The following is a 15358-nucleotide window of genomic DNA, read 5'->3' as shown; positions in this document are numbered from 1 at the left end:
ACAAACAACATACAAAATAACAAATGTGCAAAATCGATACAGACCTATCTGGTGCAGAACACAAACACAGAGACAGGTAACAAACACCCACAAAATCCCAACACAAAACAAGCCACCTATATATGAGTCTCAATCAGAGACAACAACTACCATATGTCTCTGATTGAGAACCCACACTAGGCTGACATAGAAACAGACAAACTAGACACACAACATAGAATTCCCACCCAGCTCACGTCCTGACCAACTAAACACATACAAAACAACAGAAAACAGGTCAGGAACGTGACAGAACCCCCCCCTCAAGGTGCGAACTCCGGGCGCACCCCTAAAACTCAAGGGGAGGATCTGGGTGGGCATCTGTCCGCGGTGGCGGCTCCGGCGGTGGACGAGGGCACCACTCCACCATTGTCTTTGTCCACCTCCTTAGCGTCCCTTGAGTGGCGACCCTCGCCCCCGACCATGGTCCAGGAACCTTCACCAACTCCCCTCTACAATAGAGGAGACAACTCAAGACAGAGAGGTAGTTCAGGACAAAGAGGTAGCTCAGGACAGAGAGGTAGCTCAGGACAGAGGGACAACTCCGGACAGAGGGACAACTCCGGACTAGTGGCAGCTCCGGACTGGAAGGCAGCTCATGACTGGAAGGCAGCCCATGACTGGAGGGCAGCTCATGACTGGAGGGCAGCTCATGACTGGAGGGCAGCTCATGACTGGAGGGCAGCTCATGACTGGAGGGCAGCTCATGACTGAAGGGCAGCTCATGACTGTAGGGCAGCTCTGGCAGCTCCTGACTGGCTGGCGTCTCTGGCAGCTCCTGACTGGCTGGCGTCTCTGGCAGCTCCTGACTGGCTGGCGTCTCTGGCAGCTCCTGACTGGCTGGCGTCTCTGGCAGCTCCTGACTGGCTGGCGTCTCTGGCAGCTCCTGACTGGCTGGCGTCTCTGGCAGCTCCTGACTGGCTGGCGTCTCTGGCGGCTCCTGACTGGCTGGCGTCTCTGGCGGCTCCTGACTGGCTGGCGTCTCTGGCGGCTCCTGACTGGCTGGCGTCTCTGGCGGCTCCTGACTGGCTGGCGTCTCTGGCGGCTCCTGACTGGCTGGCGGCTCTGGCGGCTCCTGACTGGCTGGCGGCTCTGGCAGCTCCTGACTGACGGACGGCTCTAGCGGCTCCTGACTGACGGACGGCTCTAATGGCTCGGGACAGACGGGCGGCTCTAATGGCTCGTAGCAGATGGATGGCTCAGATTGCGCTGGGCAGACGGATGGCTCAGACGGCGCTGGGCAGACGGATGGCTCAGACGGCGCTGGGCAGACGGATGGCTCAGACGGCGCTGGGCAGACGGATGGCTCAGACGGCGCTGGGCAGACGGATGGCTCAGACGGCGCTGGGCAGACGGATGGCTCAGACGGCGCTGGGCAGACGGATGGCTCAGACGGCGCTGGGCAGACGGATGGCTCAGACGGCGCTGGGCAGACGGATGGCTCAGACGGCGCTGGGCAGACGGATGGCTCAGACGGCGCTGGGCAGACGGATGGCTCAGACGGCGCTGGGCAGACGGACGGCTCAGACGGCGCTGGGCAGACGGACGGCTCAGACGGCGCTGGGCAGACGGACAGTTCAGGCGCCGCTGGGCAGACGGGCAGTTCAGGCGCCGCTGGGCAGACGGGCAGTTCAGGCGCCGCTGAGACGCACTATAGGCCTGATGCGTGGAGCCGGAACTGGAGGTACCGGGCTGAGGGCACGCACCTCAGGGCGAGTGCGGGGAGGAGGAACAGGGCTCTGGAGATGCACTGGAAGCCTGGTGCGTGGTGTAGGCACTGGTGGTACTGGGCTGGGGCGGGAAGGTGGCGCCGGATATACCGGACTGTGAAGGAGGACACGCGCTCTTGAGCACCGAGCCTCTCCAACCTTACCAGGTTGAATGGTCCCCGTAGCCCTGCCAGTGCGGCGAGGTGGAACAACCCGCACTGGGCTATGCAGGCGAACCGGGGACACCACCTGTAAGGCTGGTGCCATGTACGCAGGCCCGAGGAGACGTACTGGAGGCCAGATACGTTGGGCCGGCTTCATGACATCCAGCTCGATGCCCAACCTAGCCCTCCCAGTGCGGCAAGGTGGAATAGCCCGCACTGGGCTAAGCACGCGTACTGGGGACACCGTGCGCTTTACCGCATAACACGGTGTCTGACCAGTACGACGCCCTCTCACTCCACGGTAAGCCCGGGGAGTTGGCTCAGGTAACCAACCCGGCTTCGCCACACTCCCCTTTAGCCACCCCCCAAGACATTTTTGGGTGAGCCTCTCGGGCTTCCAGCCGCTCTGCCTTGCTTTAGCCTCATACAACCTCCTCTCCGCTTTCGCTGCCTCCAGCTCCGCTTTGGGGCGGCGACACTCCACTGGCTCTGCCCAGGGTCCTTTACCGTCCAGGATCTCCTCCCAAGTCCATTCCTCTTTTCCCCATTGTTGTTGTTCATGCCTTCCTTCTCCACTCCGCTTGTTCCTGTTTTGGTGGGTGTTTCTGTTACGGCTTTCTTCCAGGGGTGAAGGAGAGGACCAAAATGCAGCGCGGCTAGTGTTAAACATGTTTAATACAAACACAAGTGAAACACTACAAACAACATACAAAATAACAAATGTGCAAAACCGATACAGACCTATCTGGTGCAGAACACAAACACAGAGACAGGTAACAAACACCCACAAAATCCCAACACAAAACAAGCCTCCTATATATGAGTCTCAATCAGAGACAACGACTACCATCTGTCTCTGATTGAGAACCCACACTAGGCTGACATAGAAACAGACAAACTAGACACACAACATAGAATTCCCACCCAGCTCACGTCCTGACCAACTAAACACATACAAAACAACAGAAAACAGGTCAGGAACGTGACAATAATATGGACTTGGTCTTTTACCAAATAGGGCTGTCTTCTGTATGCGACCCCTACCTTGTCAGAACACAGCTGATTGGCTCAAACACATTAAGAAGGAGGAAAATCCACAAATAAACTTTTTACAGGGTACACCTGTTAATTGAAATGCATACCCAATGAAGCTGGTTGAGAGAATTCCAGTTTGCAAAGATGTTATCAAGGGTGGCTACTTTGAAGAATTTCAAATATGAAATATATTTTGGATTTGTTTAACACTTTTTTGGTTACTACATGATTCCAATGTAGAAAATAGCAACAGAAAAACAAAAAAACTTGAATGAGTAGGTGTGTCCAAACTTTTGACTGGTACTGTATGTGTCTGTGTGCATACTTGTGTGTTTCTGCACGGTGGTGTGTGTTAGTAAGTGTATCTGCATGCATGCCTCTGTGTATGTTTGTGTGTGTGTGTCATGCTCTACAAGACGGTGTTAGAACTGGCAAGGTCCAAACAAAAGAAACATGGGAGGTTTCATAGAGGGAGACCGAGGTTAGTCGAGGTAATTTGTACATGTAGGGAGGGGTAAAGTGACAATTCATGGATAATAAACAGTGAGTAGTAGCAGTGTAAAACAAAGAGGGGGGTGTCAATGCAAATAGTCCGGGTGGCCATTTGATTAATTGTCTTGAAGCTGTTAAGGAACTTTTTGGACCTAAATTTGGCGCTCCGGTACCGCTAGCCATACAGTAGCAGAGAGAACAGTCTATGACTTGGGTGACTGGAATCTAGTATATTGGTCCTGGATGGCAGGAAGCAGGAAGCTTGGCCATACGCACTACCCTCTGTAGGGCCTTACGGTCAGGTTCCAAGCAGTTGCCATACCAGGCGGTGATGCAACCGATCAGGATGCTCTCGATGGTGCAGCTGTATAAGGTTTTGACGATCTCGGGGACCCATGCCAAATCTTTTCAGTCTCCTGATGGGGAAAAGGAATGCCCTCTTCACAACTTTCTTGGTGGGTTTGGACCATGATACTCTCGACCCGCCCCACTACAATTTGAAACTCTCGACCCGCCCCACTACAGCCCCGTCGATGTGAATGGGAGCATGTTCGGCCATCCTTTTCCTGTAGTCCACAATCATCCCCTTTTATCTTGCCCACGATGAGGGAGAGGTTGTTGTCCTCGCACTACACTGCCAGGTCTCTCACCTGCTCCCTGTAGGCTGTCTCATTGTTGTCAGTGATCAGGCCTACAACCATTGTGTCGTCAGCAAATTTATTGATGGTGTTGGAGTAGTGCTTGGTCACGCAGTCATGGGTAACAGAGTGTAAAAGAGGGGACTAAGCACACACTCTTGAGGGGCCCCTGTGTTGAGGATCAGCGTGGCAGATGTGTTGTTGCCTACCCTTACCACCTGGGGGCGGCCCGTCAGGAAGTCCAGGATCCAGTTGCAGAAGGAGGTGTTTAGTCCAAGGGTCCTTAGCTTAGTGATGAGCTTTGTGGGCACTATGGTGTTGAAAGCTGAGCTGTAGTCAACGAACAGCATTTTCACATACTGTAGGTGTTCCTTTTGTCCAGGTGGGAAAGGGCAGTGTGGAGTGCGATTGAGATTGCGTCATCTGTGGATCTGTTGGGTCAGTATGAGAATTGGAGTGCGTCTACGGTTTCCGTGATGATGGTGTTAATGTGAGACATGACCAGCCTTTCAAAGCACTTCGTGGCGACGTGAGTGCTATGGGATAGTAGTCATTTAGGCAGGTTACCTTTGCTTTCTTGAGCACAGGGACTATGGTGTTCTAACATGTAGGCATTTCAGACTCAGTCAGGGAGAGGTTGAAAATGTCAATGAAGATACTTGCCAGTTGGTCCATGCATGGTCTGAATACATGTCCTGGTAATCCGTCTGGCCTTCTGCCTTGTGAATGTTAAAACAGGGTCATTAGCAATTGAGTTTTAAGAATATTTATTGTGGCTACCTAGCTAAAATTCTAGAAGTCAGATTATAACAAGACTTTAACCATAACGTAACAATTGGATTTGCCTGATTTTTTAAAGTTTGTAGGTGCAACAGTTAAAAGTGTAATTTATCGCTCTCACATGCTCATTTATGTCCATTAATAACCAGTGATGTGCTACCTATTGTAGGATTTTCATATTTTTTCAGCCAAATCTCAGAGTTCTAAAATACCGGGCCAGCAACTCAGTCACTCAGCACCTCAAGAACACAAACAGCTTGCCGACTGCACCAGCCAGGCAGCAGTCAGTCATGATAAGAAGTGGTTGAGGACAAACCTAGGCTACTATAGATAGCTATATGTTGATACTCAATCAATAAATGCATCCAGATTAATTGTCCTACATGAAAAATGGGTTGGTTGTTATTAGTGAGCTGAATGTGGTTTTGAGAGCCTATCGAGCCCACTGAGGCATGGGAGCCTATCGAGCCAGCTGAGGCATGGCAGCCTATCGAGCCAGCTGAGGCATGGCAGCCTATCGAGCCAGCTGAGGCATGGCAGCCTATCGAGCCAGCTGAGGCATGGCAGCCTATCGAACAGGCTGAGGCATGGCAGCCTATCGAGCCAGCTGAGGCATGGCAGCCTATCGAACAGGCTGAGGCATGGCAGCCTATCAAACAGGCTGAGGCATGGGAGCCTATCGAACAGGCTGAGGCATGGCAGCCTATCGAACAGGCTGAGGCATAGGAGCCTATCGATCCCGTTAAGGTATGGAAACTCGTCGAGCCAGCTGAGGCAGGGGAACCCGTCGAACCCACCTAGGCATGGGAATCTGACAAACTGGCTGAGGCCTCCCAGGTAGTTCCGGTTCGGACACCCGGACCCGACATCAACACCCCCTGATGCTTCCCTTGGTGAGGCGTCATTCTGTAACGTGTGCGCTGGGAGTCGGGAAGCAAGTTCAGGGAGTGCATCATTTAATAAACCAATGAACATGAACAAAACAAGAAACACAAACAACTCACAGACAGGAAACTGAAACAGAAACAATGACGCCTGGTGAAGGAACCAAAGGGAGAGACATATATTGGGCAGTTAATCAAGGAGGTGATGGAGTTCAGGTGAGTGTCATTATGTGCTGATCCACGTAACGCTGGTGACAGGTGTGCGCCATAACGAGCAGCCTGGTGACCTAGAGGCCGGAGAGAGAGCACACGTGACATTTGCCTCTCAGAAGAAACATTTTGACCATTCTCTTTAGCTTATTGTTTTGACACAGTGCTTATTTGCATTTAGGTGGATCTTAAAAGAGCCTTTGGATTCATGGAGTGGCAGGCAAGTGGCAGTGAGTGTGGTGGTGTGTACTACTGCGTACGTCTCACTAGAACAGAGGAGAGACCAGCTCATAGACTCCCAAACAAGAAAGATGGCGTTGCCCTAATCCATGAGAAGCACGCCATCCCCACAATCCGCCACTTTGCTTTACGGCAGAGTGGCGGATTGTGATCATGCGTCTGTCACAGATCAATGCAAACTGGCCCATGTGGAACTAGCAAACAACTTATGCCAACACTATCCATAATTCAAATTCATGTTCTGTTCCAAATCTGTGCGTACTCACAACTGTTTTCATATTTACACTGCCATTTATAAATGAGGACGTTTTACCCTTTTTTCTGGAGATGGACAGCTGCGTACAGCATTACTTAGGACATCTGTATCTGAAGTTTTATATTCAAGGATCTAGAACACCTATCCAATTTCAGATTTGTAAATACGGCTATCATTTCTCTTACGAGATTTGCGCTTGTATTTTAAAGGTGTTTTTATTTTTATTTTTTTTATTTCACCTTTATTTAACCAGGTAGGCAAATTGAAAACACGTTCTCATTTACAATTGCGACCTGGCCAAGATAAAGCAAAGCAGTTCGACACATACAACAACACATAGTTACACATGGAGTAAAACAAACATACAGTCAATAATACAGTGAAAATAAGTCTATATACAATATGAGCAAGTGAGGTGAGATAAGGGAGGTGAAGGCAAACAAAATATATATATAAATAAATAAAAAAAATATAAAAAGGCCATGGTGGCGAAGTAAATACAATATAGCAAGTAAAAAAAATAACACTGGAATGGTTGGTTTGCAGTGGAAGAAGGTGCAAAGTAGAGATAGAAATAATGGGGTGCAAAGGAGCAAAATAAATAAATACAGTAGGTAAAGAGGTAGTTGTTTGGGCTAAATTATAGATGGGCTATGTACAGGTGCAGTATTCTATGAGCTGCTCTGACAGCTGGTGCTTAAAGCTAGTGAGGGAGATAAGTGTTTCCAGTTTCAGAGATTTTTGTAGTTCGTTCCAGTCATTGGCAGCAGAGAACTGGAAGGAGAGGCGGCCAAAGGAAGAATTGGTTTTGGGGGTGACCAGAGAGATATACCTGCTGGAGCGCGTGCTACGGGTGGGCGTTGCTATGGTGACCAGCGAGCTGAGATAAGGGGGGACTTTACCTAGCAGGATCTTGTAGATGACCTGGAGCCAGTGGGTTTGGCGACGAGTGTGAAGCGAGGTCCAGCCAACGAGAGCGTACAGGTCGCAGTGGTGGGTAGTATATGGGGCTTTGGTGACAAAACGGATGGCACTGTGATAGACTGCATCCAATTTATTGAGTAGGGTTTTGGAGGCTATTTTGTAAATGACATCACCGAAGTCGAGGATTGGTAGGATGGTCAGTTTTACAAGGGTATGTTTGGCAGCATGAGTGAAGGATGCTTTGTTGCGGAATAGGAAGCCGATTCTAGATTTAACTTTGGATTGGAGATGCTTGATGTGAGTCTGGAAGGAGAGTTTACAGTCTAACCAGACACCTAGGTATTTGTAGTTGTCCACATATTCTAAGTCAGAGCCGTCCAGAGTAGTGATGCTGGACAGGCGGGCAGGTGCAGGCAGCGATCGGTTGAAGAGCATGCATTTAGTTTTACTTGTATTTAAGAGCAATTGGAGGCCACGGAAGGAGAGTTGTATGGCATTGAAGCTCGCCTGGAGGGTTGTTAACACAGTGTCAAGAGAAGGGCCAGAAGTATACAGAATAGTGTCGTCTGCGTAGAGGTGGATCAGAGACTCACCAGCAGCAAGAGCGACATCATTGATGTATACAGAGAAGAGAGTCGGTCCAAGAATTGAACCCTGTGGCACCCCCATAGAGACTGCCAGAGGTCCGGACAACAGACCCTCCGATTTGACACACTGAACTCGATCAGAGAAGTAGTTGGTGAACCAGGCGAGGCAATCATTAGAGAAACCAAGGCTGTCGAGTCTGCCGATGAGGATGTGGTGATCGACAGAGTCAAAAGCCTTGGCCAGGTCAATGAATATGGCTGCACAGTACTGTTTCCTATCGATAGCGGTTAAGATATCGTTTATGACCTTGAGCGTGGCTGAGGTGCACCCATGACCAGCTCTGAAACCAGATTGCATAGTGGAGAAGGTATGGTGGGATTCGAGATGGTCGGTAATCTGTTTGTTGACTTGGCTTTCGAAGACCTTAGAAAGGCAGGGTAGGATAGATATAGGTCTGTAGCAGTTTGGGTCTAGAGTGTCTCCCCCTTTGAAGAGGGGGATAACCGCAGCTGCTTTCCAATCTTTGGGAATCTCAGACGACACGAAAGAGAGGTTGAAAAGGCTGGTAATAGGGGTGGCAACAATTTCAGCAGATAGTTTTAGAAAGAAAGGGTCCAGATTATCTAGCCCGGCTGATTTGTAAGGGTCCAGATTTTGCAGCTCTTTCAGAACATCAGCTGACTGTATTTGGGAGAAAGAGAAATGGGGAAGGCTTGGGCGAGTAGCAGAGGGGAGGGCAGTGCTGTTGACCGGGGTAGGGGTAGCCAGGTGGAAAGCATGGCCAGCCGTAGAAAAATGCTTATTGAAATTCTCAATTATAATGGATTTGTCGGTGGTGACAGTATTTCCTATCTTCAGTGCAGTTGGAAGCTGGGAGGAGGTGTTCTTATTCTCCATGGACTTTACAGTGTCCCAGAACTTTTTTGAATTTGTGTTGCAGGAAGCAAATTTCTGCTTGAAAAAGCTAGCCTTGGCTTTTCTAACTGCCTGTGTATACTGGTTTCTAGCTTCCCTGAAAAGTTGCATATCACGGGGGCTGTTCGATGCTAATGCAGAACGCCATAGGATGTTTTTCTGTTGGTTAAGGGCAGTCAGGTCAGGAGAGAACCAAGGGCTATATCTGTTCCTGGTACTAAATTTCTTGAATGGGACATGCTTATTCAAGATGGTGAGGAAGGCATTTTTAAAAAAATATCCAGGCATCCTCTACTGACGGGATGAGATCAATATCCTTCCAGGATACCTCGGCCAGGTCGATTAGAAAGGCCTGCTCGCTGAAGTGTTTCAGGGAGCGTTTGACAGTGATGAGTGGAGGTCGTTTGATCGCTGACCCATTACGGATACAGGCAATGAGGCAGTGATCGCTGAGATCTTGGTTGAAAACAGCAGAGGTGTATTTGGAGGGCAAGTTGGTTAGGATGATGTCTATGAGGGTACCCGTGTTTACGGAATTGGGATGATACCTGGTAGGTTCATTGATAATTTGTGTGAGATTGAGGGCATCAAGCTTAGATTGTAGGATGGCTGGGGTGTTAAGCATGTTCCAATTTAGGTCGCCTAGCAGCACAAACTCTGAAGATAGATGGGGGGCAATCAGTTCACATATGGTGTCCAGAGCACAGCTGGGGGCAGAGGGTGGTCTATAGCAGGCGGCAACAGTGAGAGACTTGTTTTTAGAGAGGTGGATTTTTAAAAGTAGGAGTTCAAATTGTTTCGGAACAGACCTGGATAGTAAAACAGAACTCTGCAGGCAATCCTTGCAGTAGATTGCAACACCGCCCCCTTTGGCCGTTCTATCTTGTCTGAAAATCTTGTAGTTAGGGATGAAAATGTCAGAATTTTGGTGGTCTTCCTAAGCCAGGATTCAGACACGGCTAAAACATCTGGGTTGGCAGAGTGTGCTAAAGCAGTGAACAAAACAAACTTAGGGAGGAGGCTTCTAATGTTAACATGCATGAAACCAAGGCTATTACGGTTACAGAAGTCATCAAAAGAGAGCGCCTGGGGAATAGGAGTGGAGCTAGGTACTGCAGGGCCTGGATTCACCTCTACATCACCAGAGGAACAGAGGAGGAGTAGGATAAGGGTACGGCTAAAAGCTATGAGAATTGGTCGTTTGGAACGTCTAGAACAGAGAGTAAAAGGAAGTTTCTGGGGGCGATAAAATAGCATCAAGGAATAATGTACAGACAAACGTATGGTAGGATGTGAATATAGTGGAGGTAAACCTAGGTAATGGGTGATGATGAGAGAGATATAGTCTCTAGAAACATCATTGAAACCAGGTGATGTCATCGCATATGTGGGTGGTGGAACTGAGAGGTTGGATATATAGTGAGCAGGGCTAGAGGCTCTACAGTGAAATAAGCCAATAAACACTAACCAGAACAGCAATGGACAAGGCATATTTACATTAAGGAGAGGCATGCTTAATCGAGTGATCATAAGGGTCCAGTGAGTAGAGGTTGGTTGGGGGCACGGCGATCCAGACAGCTGGCCGGGTAGCTGGCTATCGGTAGCAAGATAACATAGGATGGAGGTCTGTTTTTATTTTATTTATTTTTTTATTTTTTTGTCACCTCGTTCATTTCTGTCGGTAGATTAGTGGGGTTCCGTGTGGTAGAGGGGATCGATCCAATTGGCAAAATAGATATAGTGACCCAGGAAAGGAAAAAAAAATAAAAATAAAAAAAAATAAAAAAAATTGTCCGGTATATTTATTTAGATAGCAGCCGATAAGACAGCTAATAATTAGCAGATGGGTATTCAGAAACGTCGCAATGGAAAAGCCTGTTGAAACCACCTCGGACAATTACGTCGGCAGACCAGTCGTGATGGATCGGCGGGGCTCCGTGTCGGCAATAAAGGGTCCAGTCCAATTGGCAAAAGAGGTATTGTAGCCCAATAATTCGCTGGTAGGCCTCTTCGGCTAGCCGGCAGATGGGCCTAGCTCGAGGCTAGCTCAAGGCTAACTGGTGCTTGTTTCGGGACAGAGGTATTAGCCAGTAGTAGCCACCTGGTTGCAGCTAGCTAGCGACGATGATCCGGTGTAATTGTCCAGAGCTTGCGTCGGGAATCCGGTGATGTGGTAGAGAAAAAGCAGTCCTATATTCTCTGGGTTGATATCGCGCCTGCAGACTGGCAGGTATTTGCCCGAGCTGAAGCTGGCTGGTGTCCGAGTTAAGGGCGAAGACCGCAGCAGTGGCTAACTGACTACTAGCTAGTAGCTAGTTATCTGGCTAGCTTCTGATTGGGGTTACGGTTCTAAAGTATAAAAAATAGCAGATCCGTACCACATTGGGTGAGGAGGGTTGCGGGAATGTATATTCAGTTCCAAGATGGAAAGTGAAATTAAAATATATACGAAATGTATACAAAAAATACGAGGACTATTTACGCGGGACAAGACGGGACAAGGCAAGACAAATACACATCCGACTGCTACGCCTTCTTGGAACTACGCCTTCTTGGAACTAAGTTTCTCAGCAGTTTGTCATTTGCTGCAGTGTTTTGTGTCAGGAGTTATCAGAATTGCTCTTGATGATCCACTGTTCAAGCCCAGTGCTACCACACCTGATTCTACTACTCAGCTGTTCATCAAGATCTCCACTGTTCATTGAGACCATGAATAGTCGAATCCGGTGTGGGTAGAACTGGGCTTGAACAAAAAAGCCTGCAGAAACCTGTGTCTTGTCAAGAGCAATTGTGGCCATCCCTGAATTGTATTTACAAAGTTGGCTATATGTGATGTATGTATCAAATCAAATGTATTTATTAAGCCCTTAATTTCAGCTGATGTCTCAAAGTGCTGTACAGAAACCCAGCCTAAAACCCCAAACAGCAAGCAATGCAGGTGAAGAAGCTCGGTGTCTAGGAAAAACTCCCTAGAAAGGCCAGAACCTAGGAAGAAACCTAGAAAGGAACCAGGCTATGAGGGGTGGCCAGTCCTCTTCTGGCTGTGCCGAGTGGAGATTATAACAGAACATGGCCAAGATGTTCATAGATGACCAGCAGGGTCAAATAATAATAATCACAGTGGTTGTCGAGGGTGCAACAGGTCAGCACCTCAGGAGTAAATGTCAGTTGGTTTTTCATAGCCGATCATTCAGAGTATCTCTACCACTCCTGCTGTCTCTAGAGAGTTGAAAACAGCAGGTCTGAGACAGGTAGCACGTCTGGTGAACAGGTCAGGGTTCCATAGCCGCAGGCAGAACAGTTGAAACTGGAGCAGCAGCACGGCCAGGTGGACTGGGGACAGCAAGGAGTCATCAGACCAGGTAGTCCTAAGGCAGGGTCCTAGGGCTCAGGTCCCCCGAGAGAGAGAAAGAAAGAAAGAGAGAAAGAGAGAAAGAAAGAGAGATAATTAGAGAGAGCATACTTAAAATCACCTGGAAGGTTCTCCCATCTCCACAGAGGAACTCTAGAGTTCTGTCAGAGTGACCATCGGGTTCTTGGTCAACTCCCTGACCAAGGCCCTTCTCCCCCGATTGCTCAGTTTGCTCCAGGAAGAGTCTTGGTGGTTCTAAACTTCTTCCATTTAAGAACGAAAGGAAGCCACTGTGTTCTTGGGGATCTTCAATGATGCAAAATGTTTTGGTACCCTTGCCCAGATCTTTGCCTCGACACAATCCTGTCTCAGAGCTCTACGGACAATTCCTTCGACCCTCACGGCTTGATTTTTGCTCTGACGTGCACTGTCAACTGTGGGACATTATATAGACAGGTATGTGCCTTACCAAATCATGTCCAATCAATTGAAATTACCACAGGTGGAGTCCAATCAATTTGTAGAAACATCTCAAGGATGATCAATGGAAACAGGATGCACCTGAGCCTCTATTTTTAATAAATTTGCAAACATTTCTTAAAAACCTGTTTTCGCTTCACTCATGATGGGGTATTGCGTGTATATTGCTGAAAAATATATATATCTATTTAATCCATTTTAGAATAAGGCTGTAACGTAACAAAATGTGGAAAAAGTTAAGGGGTCTGAATACTTTCCGAAGGAACCGTATGTATAAATCATTTGGCTGCATGTATTTTTAGATATAGGCCTATGGTAAATGTGTATTATTATTGCGTCACCATCTTTATTGCAAAAAAAAACAAATACAAACACAAACATAACTTTAAGGGACACATTTTTTTTACAGAGGTCATGACCTGTCCGTTGATCAGCACAGCGATTGATAGAACAGGTCCATGTTTGAAACCCAAGTGGTTCTGAGCGTATGTCAATATTACACAGGTCTGCTAACAGTTGTAGAAATCCGGAATGCAGACAAGCTCTATCCATCTGAGCGACTTAGTCCAACAGACCATCACCTGATGTTATGTTGGGCACCTACTGACCAAGAAAGGGTGTTATTATATCACATTTTTGTCAATGGCATGTTTTGATAAAATAAAGGTTTAAGGAAATACAGGAAGACACCACATCACTACAAGACAAAACAGCTCAATCAAGCCTGATGGTCTTGTAAGTATAAAAGCAAAGCTAGCTTTCATTTCATTTTAAAAAAGCATTAAAAGGTAGCACAATGGAATAATATCGTACTGTGGTGTGTGAAGAACCCAACGCTTGACCTTGTATACAAATCCCGTTATTGTGGAAGCACCTCCTCTAAGATGATGAATTAGGCTGTTTGAGAAGGTTGGAATCCTAAACAACCTGCCTACACATAGTTTGAAGTACAACACCAACATAGCTACTGTAGTAGGTCAACGCTTTGTGCTGGAAAACCTTGGGAGAGCATGGGTGGAACAGCCATTGTGGTGATCATGAATTTCCTTTCTTTTTCGGCTTCAGACCAATAGGAGGGGTTAAGACTGGTGTGACAGCTAGGAGAGGTCTCGCTATCTTCCTGGCCGTTGGGAGCTGTTTGGGAGGGTCAGCTGTATGGGGACCTGGGATTGTGGGAGAAGGAAGGGAAAGGGGTTCTTATGGTCTTGCACATCTTTTTCACACATTACCATGTCGAAATTCTGCATTACGAAATTGTACCGCTTGTAACCTTAAATAATTAACTAAACTGTTCCATTGTATATTCTACTGCTGTTTCTTATGACTGGTATCAATACAAAAAATATACACAAAAAGAAAAAGTACTGATTGACGACCATTTACGATTGTACTTTATTTGCGAATAGTAAAAACACGAGGCAATTAAGACGTCTGGAAAAATGTGACCTGGTCCATGTAGTTAAACTGGTCAAATTCAGCACTGACAGACCTGTGACCAAACCATTGTTTCACCCAAGAGTAACACACAAACACACACACAAACGCACACACGCGCACACGTGAGCGACCGTTGCATCATAATGGAAGTCGGAAAAAAGCTCATTATTTTGAATGGGTTAAAGTTCCCATGGAATGATTTAGCTATCTGGACACTTTAACACACAACACTGTTGTAGCCCACGTCATCGGGGCATATTAAGGCCCTAAACAGAATGATGCCTTTGTTTCTGCTGCAGTGAAACTAACAAGAGGCCTGTGGTGTGGAGTCTGTGGACTCTCCAAGCCAGTCAATCACACACCCGCAGCCCTGGGGGGATGACACAGAAACCGGGACAAACAAGCAACTGAACACGAGTCATGGCGACGAACAATAACACCTTTCTCTCTGTGACTCTGTTCCTCGCCGTGCGGTTGTTTCTGTGGTCAAATGACGGGATGGAAGACAAAAGCAGCGTTACTATGTCTGCCGTATTTGCGGTAAACGTTTGCTCTTTGCAAAATTAAAATTCTGAAGATAATGTTAGCTGTCACACAGGGGGATTACTGTCAACAATGCAATAATCTGTGCTAAACCAGTTCTGTCATAGACTTCAACCCGTTTGCCAGACAGTGTAGTAGAACAGGGCCATGTACTGGTTATGTTGCCCTTGCTTCATACGAGCAAAGGATGGCACTGTTGTCCTCAGTAAGTATATAACAGGATTTGCTGCGTGCATTTCTTTCTCATACATAGCTTTTCAAGGGCTGCTTTGGAGTGGAGTCTTAAACGAAGATATATTACGCACAGAAATAACAGAAACGACAAAAGGAAAAGCCACAACTACTTACAGTATATCAGTTCCGTCTAAGACGGTAACATAAAGAGCAAACAATGGGTTTTGTTTGTTGAGGACTATGAGGCACAGATGCTGACACTGCTCGTCCCTGTCTGTCAAGCCTAGATTAAAAACTCTGGACAAATTGCAGAAAAAAATGTAAGAAACAAGTAGAAGAAGAGGAAGGAAATATATTTAGCTAGCCGAACGCGAATTCAAGTTTTACATCCTGTTCCACTGTTTTAGTTTCTTGTTCCAACTGAGAAACCAGGTCAATAAAGTTCAACGTGTCATCCAGGTCAGATAGGTGCGGTCCCCAAGGATCAAGCTAGGTAAG

The sequence above is a fragment of the Salvelinus fontinalis genome, chromosome 12, assembly GCF_029448725.1.
Source record: "Salvelinus fontinalis isolate EN_2023a chromosome 12, ASM2944872v1, whole genome shotgun sequence".
NCBI lineage: Eukaryota > Metazoa > Chordata > Actinopteri > Salmoniformes > Salmonidae > Salvelinus > Salvelinus fontinalis.
This window is presented reverse-complemented; position numbering follows the sequence as displayed.